A 22,279-nucleotide genomic window follows, 5' to 3' on the forward strand; every position below is an offset into this window, starting at 1 on the left:
CGTACAGCTGGCCATATGAAAAGCAGTCCTGCCTGAAATCAATGCCAACCTTTTGTAGGGTCTGTCCCTGAGACTTATTAATTGTCATTGCGAAGCAGAGCTTTAGTGGAAATCGGGGGCGTTTGAATTGAAATGGGAGATCAGAGGGTATAACGGGGATGCGAGGAATAAAAACTCTCTCCCCTGAGCCACCGCCAGTAAAAATAGTTGCCTCAATGAGGTTCTTTTGCAGAGACGTGACCTGAAGTCTCGTGCCGTCACAAAGTTTCAGTGGCTGAACGCAAATCTACAATCGGTTTCATATTGTTTTCGTACCTTATCAATTGTGTAATGTGTTTTTTGAACAGGTTTGATTCATCGAAGTGATCACTCCTTCTGCATTCAGTCACCTCACGTGAGCCGCTCTCTTGTGTGATGTTGCGATGTCCACGGGTTTATTTAATGTTAGCTAAGACCCGGCAGTTAAAAGTTTCTCGCTACAGCAATTTTAACTCTGTTACACAGTGATCCAAACTGTCGTTTATACCTCGTGTCTTCTCATTAAACTTGTATCTCGCGAATATGGCATTGCAAATGGCAGCAGGTCAGTTCAGGTGCTTACGTGGGAGGCGTGATGACGCGATATATTTTGATATATATCAAACTACCCACGCTTCGCAGCGGTGAAGTACTGCTTTAAAATTTTTATTAAGAAGAAAAGTAAACCTTTTTAAACTGAGGGAAAATGAATCAATAATTATTTGTTAAGGATCTCTTTGTATACCACGTTGTTAGTTCGCCCCTCCGGTTGTAATATGACCAAGCTGTGTGCTGAGCTTACTGGTGAGCATGAAATCTAACGTGGTTTGTGCCCTTCAGAATGAAAACAGTTTGCATTTACCTTTTAAATAAAAGGCGAGCTTTTAAGCCTGAGAAATCACCCCGTAAATGCACACGTTTAATTGCATATGTGTTAATATGTATGCTTACACAGTATTAAAATACACTCAACAATTAATATCATTTACCATCGTTCCCGCGTTTGACTCGTGCTGTAAATCTCTTCCTTGTTTTCAGTTCATGTGATTACGTAGGAGGCGTGATGACGCGATACGTGACTCCGCCTCCTCCATTTGAGTATATGGACAAAAAACAGGTTCCAGTTATGACCATTACGCGTAGAATTTCGAAATGAAACCTGCCTAACTTTTATAAGTAAACTGTAAGGAATGAGCCTGCCAAATTTCAGCCTTCTACCTACACGGGAAGTTGGAGAATTAGTGATGAGTGAGTGAGTGAGTGAGTGAGTGAGTGAGTGAGTGAGTGAGTGAGTGAGTGAGTGAGTGAGTCAGTCAGTCAGTCAGTCAGTCAGTCAGTCAGTCAGTCAGTCAGTCAGTCAGTCAGTCAGTCAGTCAGTCAGTCAGTCAGTCAGTCAGTCAGTCAGTCAGTGAGGGCTTTGCCTTTTATTAGTATAGATATAGGGGGCTCTGCCACCTGCTAACTTCGCTTGCCCACTCTGAGGTTTGGTTTACCAGATATACAATTAAAAGAGATTGTTATTTTTATGGGAATTGTTACATATGCATTATTTTCACTTTTACTTTAAAACTTTTGTAAAAACAATTCTTGTCCTTTATTTCCGGTTCCGGGCGTATTTACATCTTTTTCTCTCGGGACGTATAACGCTGCTCCCGTTGTGAAGGGGGTGCGGCTGAACGCACGCTATTGAGATGCTGTCGGATCATTTGCTGTGTTTCTGCTGCTGGCAAGCTGCCTGTTCTGCTTGTCTCACTGCTCGATCATTTCAAAGCCTGTACAACAGCTGTCCTTTTGCCACTTTGTGTCTCTGTCTGTCGCGTTGTGAATGGGGGAGGGGGGGTTTTGGTGGCTGAACGCATGCTAAGGAGATGTGGTCGGATCATCTGCTGGCTTTCTGCTGCTGGTGATCTGCGTGTTTTGCTTGTTGCTTGTCGTTGTTTTAAGAGCTGAGAGCACATGAAGCGTGTCTGACGAAAGCAATCCAACAACTGGTAGGTTAAATGTCCGTGGACTTGTTTAAAATGATGTCTCACTGCCTTGTCTAGTGTGACGTTGCAAAAACAATACTTACCTTTATTTCCGGCCCCAGGCGTGGTTAAATCTCTTTCTCGCAGGAATGTATAACGCTGCTCACGTTGTGAAGGGGGGGCAGCTGAACGCATATTAAGGAGATGCCGTCGGATCATCTGCTGTCTTTCTGCTGCTGCTGTTGCGCTGCCCATTGATCATTTTAAAGCATGAACAGGAGCTGTTGTTTTGCCACTTCGTGTCTCTGCCGCTCGCGTTCTGGGGGGGGGTTGAGGGGGGATGGTATAGAGTGGCTGAATGCACGCAAGGAGAAGCGGTTGGATCATATGATGGCTTTCTACTGCTGGCGAGCTGCGTGTTTTGCTTGTCATTGTTTTAAGAGCTAGGAGCAAGTTAAAGTGTCTCTCGTGGGACTTCAAATTATCTTCTGAGAAGATGACATCTTGTCTCCCTCCCCAAGATTTTACAGTAATCCCTCCTCGACCGCGAACGGTGAAAATCCGCGAAGTAGAAACGATATGTTTATATGGTTATTTTTATATTGTCATGCTTGGGTCACAGATTTGCACAGAAACACAGGAGGTTTTAGAGAGACAGGAACTTTATTCAAACACTGCAAACAAACATTTGTCTCTTTTTCAAAAGTTTTAAACTGTACTCCATAACAAGACAGAGATGACAGTTCGTCTCACAATTAAAAGAATGCAAACATATCTTCCTCTTCAAAGGAGTGCGCGCCAGGAGCAGAGAATGTCAGAGAGAGAGAGAGATAAAAGCAAACAATCAGAAATCAATAGGGCTGTTTGTGCTTTTAAGTATGCGAAGCACCGCCGGACAACGCAGCTGCTAGGAAGGGAGCAATGTAAAGGTAGCCTTTCAGCATTTTTTTAGAGGAGCGTCCATATCGTCTAGGTGTGCGAACAGCCCCCCTGCTCACACCCCCTCCGTCAGGAGCAGGGAATGCCAGAGAGAGTGAGAGAGAGAGACAGAGAAAAACAAACAATTAAAAATCAATACGTGCCGTTCGAGCTTTTAAGTATGCGAAGCACCATGCAGGAAGCATATCACTTGGCAAACCAGCTGCAAGAAAGGGAGCAACGTGAAGATAATCTTTCAGCATTTTTAGATGAGCGTCCGTATCGTCTAGGGATACGAACAGCCCCCCTACTCACACCCCCTCCGTCAGGAGCAGAGAATGTCAGAGAGAGAGAGAGAGAGAAAGGCAAACAATCAAAAATCAATACGTGCTGTTTGATCTTTTAAGTGTGCGAAGCACCATGCAGGAAGCATATTGCTTGACAAAGCAGCCACATTTAAGCCCAGCAAGGAAGAGAGCAATGTGAAGGTAATATTTCAGTGTTTTTTGAGGAGCGGCCGTATCTTCTAGGGGTGCGAACAGCCCCCGTGCTCACAATATATTTGAGGAGTTTTATTTAATAGGTAATATGCTCTCTGGTTCGGTAGCTTCTCAGCCATCTGCCAATAGCGTCCCTTGTATGAAATCAACTGGGCAAACCAACTGAGGAAGCATGTACCAGAAATTAAAAGACCCATTGTCCGCAGAAATCCGCGAACCAGCAAAAAATCCGCGATATATATTTAAATATGCTTACATATAAAATCCGTGATAGAGTGAAGCCGCGAAAGTCGAAGCGTGATATAGCAAGGGATTACTGTATTTTTATAAAAGATTATAAAAAAAATGGTGTAAACAAAGAATGCTTTCAGAAATATAAATAATGATTGTTTATTGTTACCAATTTACAAAATGCAAAGTGAGCGAACAAATCAAAAATCTAAATCAAATCAATATTTGGTGTTACTACCTTTTGCCTTCAAACCAGCATCAATTCTTATAGGTACACTTGCACAAAGTCAGGGATTTTGTAGGATTCTAGTCAGGTGTATGATCAACCAGTTATACCAAACAGGTGCTAATGATCATCAATGTCACACGTAGGTTGAAACACGGTCATTAACTGAAACAGAAACAGCTGTGCAGGAGGCTTAAAACTGGGTGAGGAACAGCCAAAGTCTGCTACCAAGGTGAGGTTGTGGAAGACAGTTTCATGTCATGGCAAGGTTGAGCACAGCAACAAGACACAAGGTAGTTATACTGCATCAGCAAGGTCTCTCCCATAAAATGATTTCAAAGCAGACTGGGGTTTCAAGATGTGCTGTTCAAGCTCTTTTGAAGAAGCACAAAGAAACGGGCAACGTTGAGGATCGTAGACGCAGTGGTCGGCCAAGGAAACTTAGTGCAGCAGATGAAAGACACATCAAGCTTATTACCCTTCGAAATCGGAAGATGTCCAGCACTGCCATCAGCTCAGAACTGGCAGAAACCAGTGGGACCCAGGTACACCCATCTACTGTCCGGAGAAGTCTGGCCAGAAGTGGTCTTCATGGAAGAGTTGCAGCCAAAAAGCCATACCTCCGATGTGGAAACAAGGCCAAGCGACTCAAGTATGTACGAAAACATAGGAACTGGGGTGCAGATAAATGGCATTAGGTGCTCTGGACTGATGAGTCAAAATTTGAAATATTTGGCTGTAGCAGAAGGCAGTTTGTTCGTCGAAGGGCTGGAGAGCGGTGCAATAATGAGTGTCTGCAGGCAAAAGTGAAGCATGGTGGAGGTTCCTTGAACATTTGGGGCTGCATTTCTGCAAATGAAGTTGGAGATTTGGTCAGGATTAATGGTGTTCTCAATGCTGAGAAATATAGGCAGATACTTATCCATCATGCAGTACCATCAGGGAGGCGTATGAATGGCCCCAAATTTATTTTGCAGCAGGACAACAACCCCAAACATACAGCCAAAGTCATTAAGAACTATCTTCAGCGTAAAGAAGAACAAGAAGTCCTGGAAGTGATGGTATGGCCCCCACAGAGCCCTGATCTCAACATCATCGAGTGTGTCTGGGATTACATGAAGAGACAGAAGGATGTGAGGAAGCCTACGTCCACAGAAGATCTGTGGTTAGTTCTCCAAGATGTTTGGAACTACCTACCAGCTGAGTTCCTTCAAAAACTATATGCAAGTGTACCTAGAAGAATTGATGCTGTTTTGAAGGCAAAGGGTGGTCACACCAAATATTGATTTAATTTAGATTTCTCTTTTGTTCATTCACTGCATTTTGTTGATTGATGAAAATAAATGATTAACACTTCCATTTTTGAAAGCATTCTTTGTTTACAGAATTTTTTTCACACCTGCCTAAAACTTTTGCACTGTACTGTATATATATAAAGAGAAGACTTCTGAAATACCTTTTTTGACAGGTGCTGTCTGCTCATCATTAAAAAAAACAGTTCCCAGAAAGAGAGAGGTAATAATAGTTGGGACTCAATCATTAGGGGGTTTGAAGCACAGATTTGCTCTATAGACAGAAAATTTTACATGGTATGTTGCCTTCCAGGTGCACAGGTTTGAGACCTCCCTGGAAGGGTGGAGAGGCTCTTGGCAGAACTGAAAAAGTAGTCTTCTCCAAAGTTCTGCCTGTGCCATGCGCCAGTCCAGGTAAGACAGAGGATATTAGTAGGCTTAACATGTGGCTGATGTGGCCCAGTGTGTTGGGCAGGTGTATGAGTAGATTAGTCAAGGATTGTTTAAACTAGGGCAAGTGGGGCAAAGAGTTCAGGACAGACCAGGTTTAGAACTGTACCTGGAGGAACAAACAATAGTGTACAAATAAAAATGCACAGTAATGTAAATTCTCACCCAGCATTTAAATGCAAAAGTAAAAGTTAAAAATAAAACAAGTGAGTTTGAGATGTACAGTATGTATAGAAACATAATTATGATATTATAGCAATAACAGAAAACCTGTCTGGATTTAATATTTTGTAATAATCACGATGGAATTTAGTGTGTAGAGGGTGTAGAGACCATAATATAATACAATTTTCAGTGTTTTGGAAGAGTGAAGGTGGAAAGACTAAAACTGTCAAGTTTAACTTTGGTAGGACAAAATTTGAGCAGATGTAGCAAAGACCTAAGGAAAATAGACTGGGATAAGCTTTTAAGTATGGAGACAGCTGAGGAGCAGTGGAAGAGGTTTATAAATGTTTTACATGTAATGCAGGACAGGTACATACCTAAATTCTGAATTAATAGGAAATTAAAAAAACTCTGCAGTGGGTTAATAAAGAGTTAAAAGAGAAGCTGCAAAGGAAAAAAATGTATAAGGTTTATAAAACTAATAACTTCAGTGTGAATTGTAGGGCATATGAGAACTTGAGAGCAACCATTAAGAATGGTATTAAGGAGGCTAAAGAGATTGCAGTATAGCAGATAAAGTGAAAAATTACCTGAAGAGATTCATTGTGCATTTTAGTAGTAAAAGAACAGTCAAGGAGGAGGTAAAGTGCATCAAGAATAGTAAAGGGGAATTAATAAACACAGACAGTGAAAAAGCAGATGATCTAAACTCGTATTTTTCTGGTATCTTCACATGTGAAGATTGAGCCTCATGTGTAAATGGTGCATATGTACAAAAATGTTATGTAGGTCCATTTCCACACAAACTTCGAGATATATAAAAACTAAACTTGGCATAAAGTCATGCACATTTTCACAGCAGCCTCACACCTTGCTTATACACTTTTCTGCTCGATTTTGCATACTGATGGCACCCAGCATCAAAGCAATGCTACTGTTTATGTGTCATTTACCTTTCTTTTTCATATTCGCATCCATGACATGGGCATTATCAAAAAAACTGAAATTAATTGCATATTGTTTACAAATTTAATTCACTTGATTGTAATCATTCTATAACAATATAATGGTGCATGGAATGGCCAAACTATTTCAACTATCATGACTGCTTTAGCCTTATTAGAAGACATTGCAAGTGGAAGAATTAGAAGTGAGTGCATATTTATAGATGATGTTGACTGGCTTCTAAGTTGATTTCGATTTCAAGAGCTATATATCCTTTTGGAGCTGTGTTCTGAACTGGCGCTGGCATTACAAAGACAGACTTTGAGGAATAGTGCTCTACCTGCTCCTTTGCAAGTTCTGTTCTCTCTTGGGGTTTTAGCCACAAGTGCTTTTCAACATTTAATTGCTGGCCGATCGGGTATTTCACAAGCATCACTGAGTTACGCCATGGCAGCTGTATAGGAGGTTATTTTCCGTTTGTCATCCAGATATACAAGGTTTCCTTACACTGTGGTTGAACTGAGAAACATCAAAGCACACTTTGCAACAATGTCTGGTTTCCCAAATGTAATTGGAGCGGTCACTTGCACACACATTGCTATTGTAATGGAGCTGGACAAGTTACATCAGCCAGGGGTGAATCACCAAAAGAATGAGGTGGCATTGCATCATCAATAGCAGGTGAGCCTATAAAAAGAGCAACTCCACACAGTCGCAGGTGCTTTTTCCAACTAGTGTGTCAAAAGGCAAGTAGTCTTTTTAAGGATAGCAAGTCACCTCAAAGAGCCATGTAAAAAACAGAGAATCTATCTGTTGTGGTGCTCAGTGCTGACTCTGTACTATAAAGGTGCCTTCAGAGAATGGATTTGCTTATGTAAATTTAAAGCATTTCTACTCTTAATGTTCTGCTCTATAGTGCACAGGAAGTGTGTTGCATTGCGCAAGCATGTAGCGTGCTGCATAATGTGGCACACAATTGTGGCTTGCCTGTACCTGAAGTGAAGTGGTATGATGAAATTGACCCTGACTCATTACAGAGGTACTTGGACAGCATACAGGCTTGGGCAGACTTTTCGCAGATGAAATTTAATGTCAGTAAATGTGAATTGTTACATGTAGGAAGTAAAAATATTACGTTAGAATACACAATGGAAGGTCTGAAAATCAAAAGTACACCTTATGAAAAGGATTTAGTAGTTGTAGTGGACTCTACACTATCAGCTTCCAGACAGTGTTCAGAAGACATTAAGAAGGCTGACAGAATGTTAAGTTATACAAGTATAACACGATGTGTAGAATCCAAAACCAAGGAGGTTATGCTCAAGAATGATAGAATTTGGGTTCCCACATTTGTTAGACTGTTATACTTCCAGTAATTATTCCAAACCAGTGTTGTTGTCAGGGTGGGGGAGTTGGGATTGGGCCAGACTATACCCTTCAGTATTGTGGTAAAACCTGGGTATATTCACTTACAAATACCTACATATATCTCTTAGCCTGGCCTTTTAAAGTATGGGCTATACCTTTTTGCATTTCCAGTATGTTAAAAAAACACTTTTGTTTTACAGTATATTCTTTCTCACATTTTCCAGTTAAATCTTCCTTTTCTCAGGTAGCCTTCCCTTATCTGTCTCTCTATAGGTCATCATAAGGGATTTTTTTTTGTAGTTACATATTACAGTAATCCCTCCTCCATCGCGGGGGTTGCGTTCCAGAGCCACCCGCGAAATAAGAAAATCCGCGAAGTAGAAACCATATGTTTATATGGTTATTTTTATATTGTCATGCTTGGGTCACAGATTTGCGCAGAAACACAGGAGGTTGTAGAGAGACAGGAACGTTATTCAAACACTGCAAACAAACATTTGTCTCTTTTTCAAAAGTTTAAACTGTGCTCCATGACAAGACAGAGATGACAGTTCTGTCTCACAATTAAAAGAATGCAAACATATCTTCCTCTTCAAAGGAGTGCGTGTCAGGAGCACAGAATGTCACATAGATAGAGAAAACAACCTCTAGCAAACAAATCAATAGGGCTGTTTGGCTTTTAAGTATGCGAAGCTCCGCGGCACAAAGCTGTTGAAGGCGGCAGCTCACACCCCCTCCGTCAGGAGCAGAGAGAGAGAGACAGAGTTTGTTTTTCAGTGAAAAATCAATACGTGCCCTTCGAGCTTTTAAGTATGCGAAGCACTGTGCAGCATGTCGTTTCAGGAAGCAGCTGCATAAAAGATAGCAACGTGAAGATAATCTTTCAGCATTTTTAGATGAGCGTACGTATCGTCTAGGTGTGCGAACAGCCCCCCTGCTCAATCCCCATACGTCAGGATCACAGATAGTCAGCGCAAGAGAGAGAGAAAAGTAAGCAATCTAGCTTCTCAGCCATCTGCCAATAGCGTCCCTTGTATGAAATCAACTGGGCAAACCAACTGAGGAAGCATGTACCAGAAATTAAAAGAACCATTGTCCGCAGAAATCCGCGAACCAGCAAAAAATCTGCGATATATATTTAAATATGCTTACATATAAAATCCGCGATGGAGTGAAGCCGCGAAAGGCGAAGCGCGATATAGCGAGGGATCACTGTAATATGAATTGTGAATTTCCCATTGGGATTAATAAAGTATCTATCTATCTATCTATCTATCTATCTATCTATCTATCTATCTATCTATCTATCTATCTTTAGATGCTTCGTCAGGAACATTTGTACCGATCTCTCTTTTGGGCTCCTGAAAAAACAAAAATGATGTTTTATGATGGATTTTGTGCCATTTGTATTAATTCATCTCTGCTTTTCAATCTTCCCATATTTTTTTCTTGAACAGTTTGTTTGGTTTTTTTTAAACTGCATGTTTTTCTCGCTCCTGGTACAAAGTAGCCCTACCCGTTGATTCTGTCAGAAAAAACGATAAAAGTAAAAAAGTTTCAGTTATCTCGTGGAAGACACACGTTTTATTAATGACACATCATTATCTAAGTCTGTAACAACCTCCCAAATTGCCGATCATGATCGTCCAAAAAATGCCCTGAACAGTATAAGCCATCAGGTCGACCTGTCATCCAGCTTGAAGTGGAAAAGGTGTTTGAATTTAGATTTGATTTTACTCTTGATCCACATGACTGATCGTGCTGATTTTTTCAAAAAATGTGTTAAATACTTGTATCAAGACATGTGCAAAGTATTATGTAATTTGGTTTTATATTTTTAAAGTTATTAATATTTTTTAAATTTTAACTGCCCCAGTTACTAATGGTCCACATTTAAATCTATAATAAATCGCGATTGAATTAATGGTGACACTTAATAACCTTTAGTATTTGAAAAAGGGTGTTTTGATGTACCATCTTTCCTTTTTAAATCATAATTATCTTCTTTTATCTGCTCAGAAAGCAAAAAAATACTTTCGGGAGCATTTGTGTCTTCTATTCTTAATTAAGCATATTTTGGAATAACTGATCAGTTTTTAAAAGCTGGGTGTCGTTTATTTATTAGTACATAAATGTCTCTGAACGTCCTGATCATTTTGATGGTCCGTGGTGAGCAGAAAACAATCCATTCAAGTAGCGGCACTTCAGCAAAAACTCGCAAGAGATAATGCATGTTGAGACGGCTTTATGAGCGCTCATTTCCCGGTGGAGCGCCCCCTAGATGGTTCTATTTTTTTTTTTTCTAGCGGCACTTGATCAAAAACTCGCAAGAGATAATACATGTTGGGACGTGTTTATAAAGCGCTCAGCGCCCGGTGTAGCACCTGCTAGATGGTTCAATTTTTTCCGTTACCGTTGTACTATACTGTACATGATTTTAATATTTAATCCGTTTCAGAATATTGCGTGATATGTGTAATGAGTAGATATTTTTGCCTATTGATTTTAAATGTCTCTTATTTTTACTGCTTTGTTTTACAGAAGCAATATGTTTTTACGTAATGGTCGTGCACGAATATTTTTTTAAATTTTATTTTAATAATAAATATAAGTCGCTATATGAAATATAAACTGATAGTTTTGATATGCAGAGAAATGGATTTCAGGTATGAAGAGCCTTGCTTGGACATCGAGAAATGGAGCTTTTTCACCTATAAATAATATACATATATATGTATATATAATAACAAACGTGATTTTTTCCGTTAGCATCTTATTAAATAGAGATGGGCGTGTTAATCTTGCTATCCGGAAGTGAATGAAATGACCGCTGCTGCGAGTTTTCAAGCACACTGGATGAAGACCTGCGAAAACTTGGAAGCTTCACTGATCTTTGACATCATATATAAGGTAAGATTATTCATGTTTTGTGCTTTCTGTACATTGTTTAAGTGTTTTTTTGGTACATATTTAACTTGTGCATGTAATGTATAATATAATTAAGATACATTGTGATGTGAACTGATTAATCAATTAATTGTCCTTTCATTCTTTTACTTAACCTGCTTCCTATGGTCTCATTAATAACAGTGCACTGTTTAAAAATGCAGAAATATATGCATTTGAAGCATAAGGTAAAGCTATAACAAAATCCAATACTAATCAATTTTTCCATCCAGCCACCTTCCTAACCAACTTATATAGGACAGGGGACAGCTGAAGTCTATGCCAGTCCTTCACAGGGTGAACACACACACGCACACTCTCTTCCTCACACACACACACACACACACACACACACACACACTGAATGTGAACTGAACTGAATAGATGCTGTTCCTGCCTCTAGTCCTTGCTTGCTGGGATAGGCTCCTGCTACCTGCAACCTTGTCCTGATTTAGAAAGTGGATGTTTAAATGGATGGATGACATGATTGCTTTGTGAGAGTGACTGTATACAGCAATGGGGTCTGTCAAATTCAGATAAACAATCAATCAAGTAACCCACAAGAAAACAAAATCTTAGTTAGACCTGAAGCCTTTCGATACAAAACAACTACTGAAAATATAGAGAGTACAAACAACATAACAAGTATGTTAATGAGTTAACGTATTAGAATACAAACTTTAAAGATGACAGGTTCATTCCGAACTAACAACATACGACTGTAAAATCATGAAATTCAGAGGTCAGACAATGTAAAGATGATCCTCTGATTAGAGAGCATGCTGGCCTTGTAGAAGAGCAGGGCCAAGATGGGCTCATGCTGTACACTTTTTAATGGAAGAGAGAAATTGATCTTTAAACCAAATCACATTTTTTACATTGCATTAAGAAAAATGTTTAAATGTTACATTGTACAAGTCAAAATGACTGTGATTGTAAACTTGGATAAGCAGGTTCTGTAAATGAGTGGATGAACAAATAAAATAATTTAAATTTCACATATTCTTTAATTTGTCAGGAAATGGAAAGAACAGAAAATTAACAATATATCTAATTGATGTTTTCAGATACTGTATTCTTGTGGGAGACACAGCTTCAGAGTTTTGGGAACCACAATTTGCACAGGTTAGTAGAATCAGTTCAGTATGGGTGTGGTGTCAATAGCAAAGAATAAAACACAAATTAGAGAATCGCCTTTGATTGCACACAAATAAAGATATAATATTTAAGGAATGTAACAATTGCCTCTAATATATTATAAAACCATATATAAATTAATTTTGTGGCATTAGGCCTGTGTTATTGTATTAACGGCAATTAATATTTTAAACAATAATTTGAAATCGTTTTTTCTTTTGGCTTCTAGAAAGTAAACTATGGAGGAGAACTTCTTGGGTCAAAACCAAACAGTAACACAGACTGGAGAGAAAAATCTGTGATCAGCTGAGGAAAGAGATCTCCTGTGAGCAAACATCTAGCTCTCCATGTCAAGAGAATCATCTTCTGTACGAGAGCAAATCCCTCAAAGAAAGAGTGTGGAGGACAGTTAGAGACCCCCCTTCTACATCAGAAAAGCAGCACCCCCAGAAACAACACCATAAAGGGCAGTGTGATAATGGAGAAGTGCCACCACATCATGGCATCGGGCCCAATAGTACAAGAGATGGTGAAGAAAGCTTTAGGCAGCTGCCCTGAAGGAGGGGAGATGGCAGAGAAGTTTCAGATCACTCAGTCTGACAAGAATAAAATATGAAGGCAGAAACACAAACGTGGAGTACTTCAGAATCACAAGCTGTCAACTGAATGTATGGATTTAACATTTGGTCAGAGTTTGTTACTGTTATTTTGAAAATGTTTATTTCACTGATTTCATTATTGCATTTTGAATGAAGTATTGTTTTGTTTAATAAAAAAAACTACACTGACATTTATAGTTGTAATATTCTGTTCAATAAAAATATTTTTTCCTGAATTGTGTTTTTGTATTATTTTTTCTCTCTTTTTCACTTTTTTGCATTTAAAACTATTTAGTCTTAGTCCCAGTGGCGTGCTACACACATAAAGCAGTCACACTGGTCGTGTGGTGGGGCCTTAGAGAGGAGCAGAAACAACTCGAGACACAAATCAGAATTGTGTTAGGCCACTGACACTTTACTGTTCGTTAATAAGAAAACCTTCATACCTTGTTAGCAATCAATCGTTATTGCTAGGATTCCTTATATTAATTTTTACTTTTTATAAAACTCACATTAAGTTACTAGGCCTTTGATTTCCTACTTTCACATAAAACTACAATATTGTTAATCATTATTAATGTTTTTGTAGTGACCTAATCCTCCTGACAAATTTCTCTTTCTTGAAATTGCATCTTCCCGCAAGCCTCAGAGGGGAAGCAACATTTACCTTTAGAACAAATTGAAATTACTTAAGCAACAACATTTTTAAAAAGCAGAAATACACCAATTCTGTCAAATCAGCCCTGTCTTTGTGAGACTTCAGGATGTTTGCAGGTATGCCCTTCGATCACAAAAATACACAAATACAACATAGAATTTACCAGCAAAACACACTGACTTTTAAAATTTGAAAGCCTCAGATCTCAGCTCATGTATCAGACATCAAGACCTGAACAACAATCCATCAGGATTAGAGCTCGGCCTAACAGTCCACCTCATCTTATCTTGGCAGTGAAGAGAAAAGGACAGAAGGAGAGGATGCAGGAGTGACATTAATGATTCAGTATAAAATTTAAATATGTCTGTATAGTTTAAAAAATTCACATCTATCTGTTTATTAAAACGGTAGTGTATCCAGCATGAAGTATTATGGTGCTATAGCCTTTCAACAAACAATGTGCTAAAACCAGGAACCTACTAAGGTTAAGATTAATGGTCAAAACAAATATAAACAGAAAAATATTTTAAAAACAATCACCTTTTTGTGTGACAAAAGTGCCAGTTGTGTTGCAAAATTACCCTTTTTTGGCATGTTACTTAAAAGCCTGACTTGTGTTACAAAAAGGCCCTACAAGTTACAAATGTTCCCTGTGTTGTGGTACAAATGTGCCTTAAAGTTACAAAATGTCCCTATTAGAGTTACAAATGTTCCGTGCAGGTTACAAATGGGCCATTTAGTAGTTACAAAAAGGCCCTAACATCTATCTATCTATCTATCTATCTATCTATCTATCTATCTATCTATCTATCTAATAGCTCTAGTTTTGAAGTGACCAATATTTAGCTTTTCTTAAATAGTAATATATGACTACATCTCAGTACATAACAATTTATACGTCAGTGTGTTTAATCAATTTACTCTGACCTCCATATGTAGCAAATAATGAATCCAAAATCTGTGTTTTTGAAGTATACTTGACCTACTTTGATTTTAGATAAAAGGATTAATGTGTAAAAAGTGAATGCCACATTTTAGGTTATTGGTGAACAAATATGTTTTAAATAACACCTTGTTTTCTTTTCCTTCCACCCACTCCAGCAATCATACAAAAGGAAGTCAACAGTGTAAAGATTGTGATATGAATCTTACAAAGGATGATCTTACTCTTCGCATGACAGAAAAGATTTAATGCAATCAGATTCTGTCTCCTGCTTGACAGCTTTTAAACAAACTGTTGCATTTTTAATATTGAATAATTGGAAGCATTTCAGAATAAATAAATAAACTGAAAGGGAAATATTTTTCAATTAGCTGATTTTAAATTATAGTAGACACAATCTCAGTACAACTATTTAAAACCTTCAGCATAGTAGGAGGTATAATGGCTCAGGTTTTTGATGGACAGCTCATTAGTAATGCGCCAGAAGCCTGTTGCTAAGCACTGAGAATTTATTCGCTTTGAGCAGGACTATTATTAGTCTTTGAGCAGGTTTACACAGACAATAAAGATAGCAGTCTTCAGTGTTATGTGGTCATTAGCATGGTAGTGATGAAGCAACAGGACAGGGGTCCATAAAAATACAGGGTTTTAATATGCATATTGTTTTTTATGTAATTGTGCAACAATAATTTTAAAGACTTTATTGGGATGAGCAATTTATAAAAAATTCTTAATCACAGTCTGCAATGCTTATTTAGAGGGAATGTACATTTTTTGACATGTGGGCTCATTATAAAACCATGACTCAGTGTTGATATTTGAAACTGTCTTTGTGTCTTTTGATTGTTCAGAAAGCTGTACTTTAATAAGCCTAGCCCACTAGCAGTAATAGTAGAATGTAATTACATATGTTTATAGACCACATTAAATATGTGCTTTTTAACAGTACTTTATGCATTGTTAGAAATGTAGCCTTTATAGGCTTGTGGTGGCTTTTATACACAGCAGATTACAAGTCAAATTATGGAAAAATGGCATTGATTGATGTGTGTTAGTGCTGGAAGTTCTGCTAATACAGTAGTACCAAATAATTACCAAAAGAAAAATAACTATTAAAATTAAATGACCAATGCTAACATAAATCATTATTAATATTACCCTTTGAAAGGAGAAAAATTTAAATAAATTCCCATCAAGCTATTAATATTAGTTAAAATCCAGTAATTCATTTACATAATATAAATAACTTAGACCTTGGAAAGGAGATGCTTTGTTGTGTAATGGGAATACTAAGGGTGACAATTATCAAAAAAATATTAATTCAAGTCTGAAGATACACGGAAGCATAAACCATAACCCCAGCTCACTCTTTTGTATTTTATACCACTAAGTAACTCCTTCATCATGTGTGAACCTTAATTTTCTTCAGTCCTTGCTTATTTTTGGAAAAATCTGCCTCTGTGCACTGTAGAAACTGTTAAACACAGTGCGGTCCTTGTTGTGCGCAGATCAACTGCAGTCCCATTTCTAAACCCATACAATATGTTAACTAGGGGAGCTGCACCTTTCCTTTGTATTTAATTTGTTCAGACACCTTTTAGCTGCAGGTTGATAATGAGTTCTTCACAATAAGTAATCTTCAGATTATAAAAGATCTGTCAATTCAGTGATATATACAGTATGTTACATAATTTATTTTCTCTTCGTCATTTCCTGAGAACATTTGTATGGTAATTTTATGGTTAACTTACCTAAAGCAGCAGGAGATGGATGCTGCTGTATGAGCTGCTTGCAAGCGTGTCCTTTGCTTGGTGTTGTATTAGTGGTCCAGGTGGCTGGCAGACGAGTAAAAGAGGAAAATATGCTAAATTTACAAGTTGGTGTAACCACTGTCAAGGTAAAATTAAAACAGTAATTCATAGTTGAAATCGCATAAAATGTTTCTGTTTTTAAGATAGATGAGTTTGCAGATTCACCAACCTGAGATATTGAAATTTCAAACTGTGTACAGCGTGATCTGTTTGAGAGATCTCAACAAAACTGAACTATCTTGAAAAAATTCTTTGAAGAATTCAACAATTTTTGTCCTTGGAGTGATTGAGTTGTTTTATGTAGACAGATAGACACATGGCTATTGCATTAGGTGCTTCTCACATTATATTTAAATACATCTAAAAAAATACTATAAATATAATTTAGTAGTGGTGATTAATAACTACACAGTGGGTAATTGAAAATTCTAGTACAGTTTTCATCACTTTGAAAAGAAGGTTTTTTGGAGATAAAACTCAAGAGATACAAAAAAGATCCTGAGATAGCAATTTTTTCTGAAACTGTATACTCCCAGCAGTTTTGTCTCGAACTGAGAATAATACCTTTAAAACTTGTATCTTTACAAAATAGTAAATAAAGTTTTTGTAGATTTTTTTTTTGTATTTGCACACAAAAGTAGAGCTCTTGAGACTTTCATATTAGTACCACATCATACTAGTACAGTATAATGACTTAAGCAAAAACAATAATGTATTCTTTCATTTTGTATGTTAGGTATTTCTAAAAATAGTTTTCAATATGGCACATATGTTACTGTATTAAAGTTGAAGGAACAGTGTTGCTGCCTGGCATAGGAGTTCAGATACTCCCTTCAGATAAATATTCTGATCTAGTTTATATCTGCATATCCAAAAAAACAGAACTCCATTCCCAGTGATATTTTTGGAAGTACTATCACTCTGAACAATAAGTTTAAACACTTGCTTTGGTTGTTTTTATTGGGTTTTATGTGAAATGGAGTCATAAATTCAACTGACAGTGCAAGCTGTTTGCACTGATAATAGTGCATAATACAACTTGCAAACTTTGATCTGTAATGAGAAAGCTTATTGGTATACATTAAAGAAAATGGAATAGTTTTGCATTGTGAACAATGTACAACAGTGTAATAAAATCTAAAGATTATTTAGCTTTAGTATTTGATATTTTCTGCAAGTCATGCTTCCTTTACTAATATTTTGGCTTGACATTTCCTAAAGATGGTGGGCTACCTGGACTTTATTTGCTCAAAAACCTTTTGAGCCTACGGTTTTGCTTTCTTTCATTTTTGACAAATAATTTCATCCTGATCTTATCAGCTACTACTAGTTAGTTCTAGTTGAAAAGTAGTACAACCTCAAATCAGAAAAAGCTGGAATGGTATGGAAAATGCAGTGATTCTTAAATTAACTTTGAACAGTATGAACCCAAGATATTTCATGTTTTGTCTGGTCAACTTTATTTAATTTGTTAATATGCACCCATTCCTGTATTTCTGGCCTGTAACACATTCCAAAAGTTGAGACGGTAAAACATTCACCACTTTGCAATGTCGTCATTCCTTCTCACAACACATAAAAGATGTTTTGGTAGTGAGAATACCAAGCAGTGAATCGTTTCAGATGTTTTTTTTGTCCCTTTCTTTCTGTAAATACACCTTAAAGTGTGCAGCAGTATGAGGTCGTTGCATTTTTCGTTTCAAAATTCACCACACATTCTCTATTGGGGACAGGTCAGGACTGCAGACAGGCCAGTAATACCCATACCATACCCTCTTCTTCCACACCCATGCCTTTGTAATGTGTGCAGAATGTAGTTTTGCATTGTCTTGTTGAAAAATACATGGATGTTCCTGGAAAAGATGTTGTGTTGAAGGTAGCATATGTTCCTCTAAAATCTCAATGTACTTTTCTGCATTAATTCTGCCATCATAGAAGTATAAATTACCTTTGCCAAGCGGCAGTGACACAACCCCATACCAAGACAGACCCTGGCTTTTGAGCTTGTTGCTGATAACAGTGTGGATGGTCCTTTTCATCTTTTGTCTGGAGCACATGGCATCCAATTCTTCCAAAAAAGATCTGGAATAATGATTTGTTTGACCACAGTACACATTTCCACTGTGTTATGGTCCATCCCAGATGCCTCCGGGCTCAGAGAAGTTGATGCTGCCTCTGGACATGGTTAACATCATTATTTCATTATTTTATCTCATTACTGGCCCTAATTTGCCTGCATTCCAACCTTTTTTTAAATGTGTTGCAGACCTGAAGTTCAGGAATGGATGTATATTAACAAATGAAATGAAGTCAACCAGACAAAACATGAAGTTTCTTGGGTTCATACTGTGCAAGGAAAAGTCAATTTGAAAATCTTTTTTTTTTTTTTTTTTTAGGTTTTTTTTTTTTTTTTTATTTGCATTTTCCATACAACCCCAACTTTTTTTGATATAGGGTTGTAGTACATATATGTATGTAGTGTGTATGTTTCTGTGTATGCAGTATATATATTTGTAAATGTATATAGACCTCTAAGTTTTTTGTTTGTGTAGCCTAAGGTATTTACTGTATGTATCTACTGAATACTTTGAAGTTCTCCTGAAAAGGTTAATGCCCATAATAAGAATTAAATAAATAAATGTTTAATGAAACTCTGTTCTGGCCTCTAAATTTTGGGAGGGGTAGACTCCAGAGTTTTTTGGGTTAGTGCTTTTGTTCAAAGTCACATTTCATGCAGTAAATATATTTTGACAAATGCTAGGCCCACCTAAAGTGACCAACAATAACAGAACATCCTGCTGTTAAGAGATGTGCTGGAATTGATCAGCACTGGTACATACCTGATTGAGTATGACAGCCTCCTCTGTGTGAAATGTAGTTAGTTCAGATAATGATCTCCATGGAATACTATAATAGTATGCTTTCTAGCAGACAACTCGAAATTTGTTAACGTCTTTGTCTTTTAGAGCAGAGTTCATCCATTTTCTGGATTTGGATACAACTGAATGCTTTATGCAGATAAACAAAACAACAAATTTATTTCAGAACTAGGAGAACAATTTTTAATTCTTTGTTAAATCCTCACTATTAATGTGTTTGTACATATGTTGTGTTGTTGTGAGGGAGACAGAGAAAGTAAGATTAAGGATTTATCCATGTAATAGACAAGGTTCACATTGTTAACACTAGACTTACCAAAGCCTACGATAAAACTCGTAAATCCCTTCGCACTTCTCCGTCAGCGACTTTTGTTTTGTAAATGTGTCGATAAGCACAAGCAGCCTGCTATACCATCCCACCCACCGCTGCAGAAAGGGCAAGAAGTTCTCCCAGCTCAAACCTTGATGTACATATTTCATCAGTGGAAGAGTTCACCTACTAATTTGTTCAATTTTAGATAGTGTGGTGTAATGACTCAGACATTTCAATCATAATTTTTCTATTTTACATTGCATGACTATGTGACTCTGAGCAAGTCATTTTAATAACAATTTGATTTGTTTTTTAAAAAATGTATATGCCCTCTGTTGGAGTGACACTCTGTGCATGGTTGCTTATGCCCATTTTGTCTCCTATGAAAGTGAACTAGGCTGGGATGGGAATCAGCACCTCCAAATCCGAGACCATGGTCCTCAGCCGGAAAAGGGTGGAGTGCCCTCTCAGGGTTGGGAACGAGATCCTGCCCCAAGTGGAGTAGTTCAAGTATCTCGGGGTTTTGTTCACGAGTGAGGGAAAAATGGAGCGTGAGATCGACAGGCGGATCGGTGCAGCATCCGCAGTGATGAGGGCTCTGCATCGGTCTGTCGTGGTGAAAAAGGAGCTGAGCCGTAAGGCAAAGCTCTCAATTTACCAGTCGATCTACGCTCCTACCCTCACCTATGGTCATGAGTTATGGGTAGTGACCGAAAGAACGAGATTGCGAATACAAGCGGCTGAAATGAGTTTCCTACGCAGGGTGTCTGGGCTTTCCCTTAAAGATAGGGTGAGAAGCTCAGTCATCCGGGAGGGGCTTAGAGTAGAGCCGCTGCTCCTCCGCATCGAGAGGAGTCAGATGAGGTGGCTCGGGCAACTGATCAGGATGCCTCCTGGACTTCTTCCTGGTGAGGTATTCCGGGCACGTCTAACTGGGAGGAGGCCCCTGGGAAGACCCAGGACACGCTGGAGGGACTATGTCTCCCGGCTGGCCTGGGAACGCCTTGGGATTCTCCCGGAAGAGCTAGAAGAAGTGGCCAGGGAGAGGGAAGTCTGGGCATCTCTGCTCAAGCTGCTGCCCCCGCGACCCGATCTCGGATAAGCGGAAGAGGATGGATGGATGGATGAATGGATAGATGAATGGATGGATGGATGGATGGATGGATGGATGGATGGATGGATGGATGGATGGATGGATGGATGGATGAAAGTGAACTAGATTAAGCAGGTTTTAAATTTAAATAGAATTTTAGGCAATTGTACTCTTAATTGTCGGTCTCTGTAGCATGACAAACATTCAGTATGTTTATGTCCGAACCAGTTCACATATTAAGCATTTCTGTGCAGAGTCTGGTTTGTTCATATACAGTTGTTTCTTTTGATGTTACAGTACACCAGTGTAGTTTTTTTTCCTAAGTAATATCATTGCCAAAGTCCTTTTGGAAAGAGGGGTGATCAAAAAGTTTCAAGTCTCTCAATTAAAGTAACACCAATAAAACCCAGAAAAGTTTTAATTTTCAAAATGATGCTGCTGAGCACTAGTGCACATGTAATAAAGTTAACAAAGCTTTTCTGTGGCACTCAAATACAATGCTTTGTCTTGCTTGTGACTCCACTCTTCTGCAACTGGTTCAGCATCTTCATCATTAATATGGCTGTTGAGGTAGCCCATCAGATTGGGAAGCAAGAGTTAGTCACACAAAACCAGATCTGGATAGTAAGCTTGATATGGAATCTCTTTGAATCCAGTTTCACATGGCAGTCTCTGCAGCCTGTGCAATGAGAGTGATGACATTATTGTGAAGTTGAAGATGGACCTTGACAGCTGCAAATACCCAAGCAAATCAGTGTAACAATCAAGAATTATGTGGGCCTTCTGAGACATGTAATCTGTATGGACTACAACCTCAGTATCATAATAATGCACATATGTTTGCTGTCAGTCACCTGTTCATAAAGAATGAATGCACTTGTATCATAATTAATCCCCGATTCAGCCCACAGTAGCAGCATTTTCTTCTCTCATTAATTTTGAAGGCTGGCCAGACCGTGGGTCTATTTTAAGAGGTGTATTGTCATAATGTAACACTGCAAATTATCCATCCATCCATCCATATTCCAACCCGCTGAATCCGAACACAGGGTCACGGGGGTCTGCTGGAGCCAATCCCAGCCAACACAGGGCACAAGGCAGGAACCAATCCCGGGCAGGGTGCCAACCCACCGCAGGACACACACAAACACACACCAAGCACACACTAGGGCCAATTTAGAATCTCCAATCCACCTAACCTGCATGTCTTTGGACTGTGGGAGGAAACCGGAGTGCCCGGAGGAAACCCATGCAGACACGGGGAGAACATGCAAACTCCACGCAGGGAGGACCCGGGAAGCGAACCCAGGTCCCAACTGCGAGGCAGCAGCGCTACCCACTGCACCACTGTGCCACCATTGCAAATTATCTCTTGAGTATAACATAGACACAGGTACATGTTGACTGGGAAAGAAGAAATCTCCAGGAGTGTACAAGGTTCTCTAACACTAGAAATTCAGTGATAGTAGAATTACTTATTTTTCTAAACCTGCACCAAACTGCTATTCAAATTATGTTAAGTCAGTATGTTGCTGAGTATGAGTGAATTTTTATTTTATAGCATTGCTTCAATGATTCACTCAGTTTGTATAGCAAAAGTATTTAATATTAATTATTGATTGATTGTTAAAGTCATTATTCATAAATATTTCCTGCCAGTTTTTTTTTGTCTTTCCAAACATTTTTGGTCATATATACAATAAAAGGTCTTGTGAACTGATGTTCTTCTAATTACTCCTTTAAGATACAATTTATTGTTGTTCTCTGTGTTTTATTGTTCTGTTGTGACAATAGCTCCAATAGTTCTATAATAGTGGTGT

The 22,279-nt window shown here is 38.4% G+C and overlaps 1 protein-coding gene and 1 long non-coding RNA gene across 2 annotated transcripts in view; both read left to right on the plus strand.

Moving 5' to 3' along the window:
* The window catches only part of psme3ip1 (proteasome activator subunit 3 interacting protein 1), a 136,609-nt gene that overhangs the window by 46,313 nt on the left and 68,017 nt on the right, over window positions 1–22,279 (plus strand). The gene's annotated exons all lie outside the window — the stretch shown is intronic.
* LOC114657500 (uncharacterized) lies at window positions 10,457–12,520 on the plus strand. The gene is made up of 3 exons (XR_003717247.2): window positions 10,457–10,990; window positions 12,094–12,151; window positions 12,393–12,520. It is a non-coding gene; the product is annotated as an uncharacterized LOC114657500 (long non-coding RNA).

Source organism: Erpetoichthys calabaricus, chromosome 9, assembly GCF_900747795.2.
Source record: "Erpetoichthys calabaricus chromosome 9, fErpCal1.3, whole genome shotgun sequence".
Taxonomy (NCBI): Eukaryota; Metazoa; Chordata; class Cladistia; order Polypteriformes; family Polypteridae; genus Erpetoichthys; species Erpetoichthys calabaricus.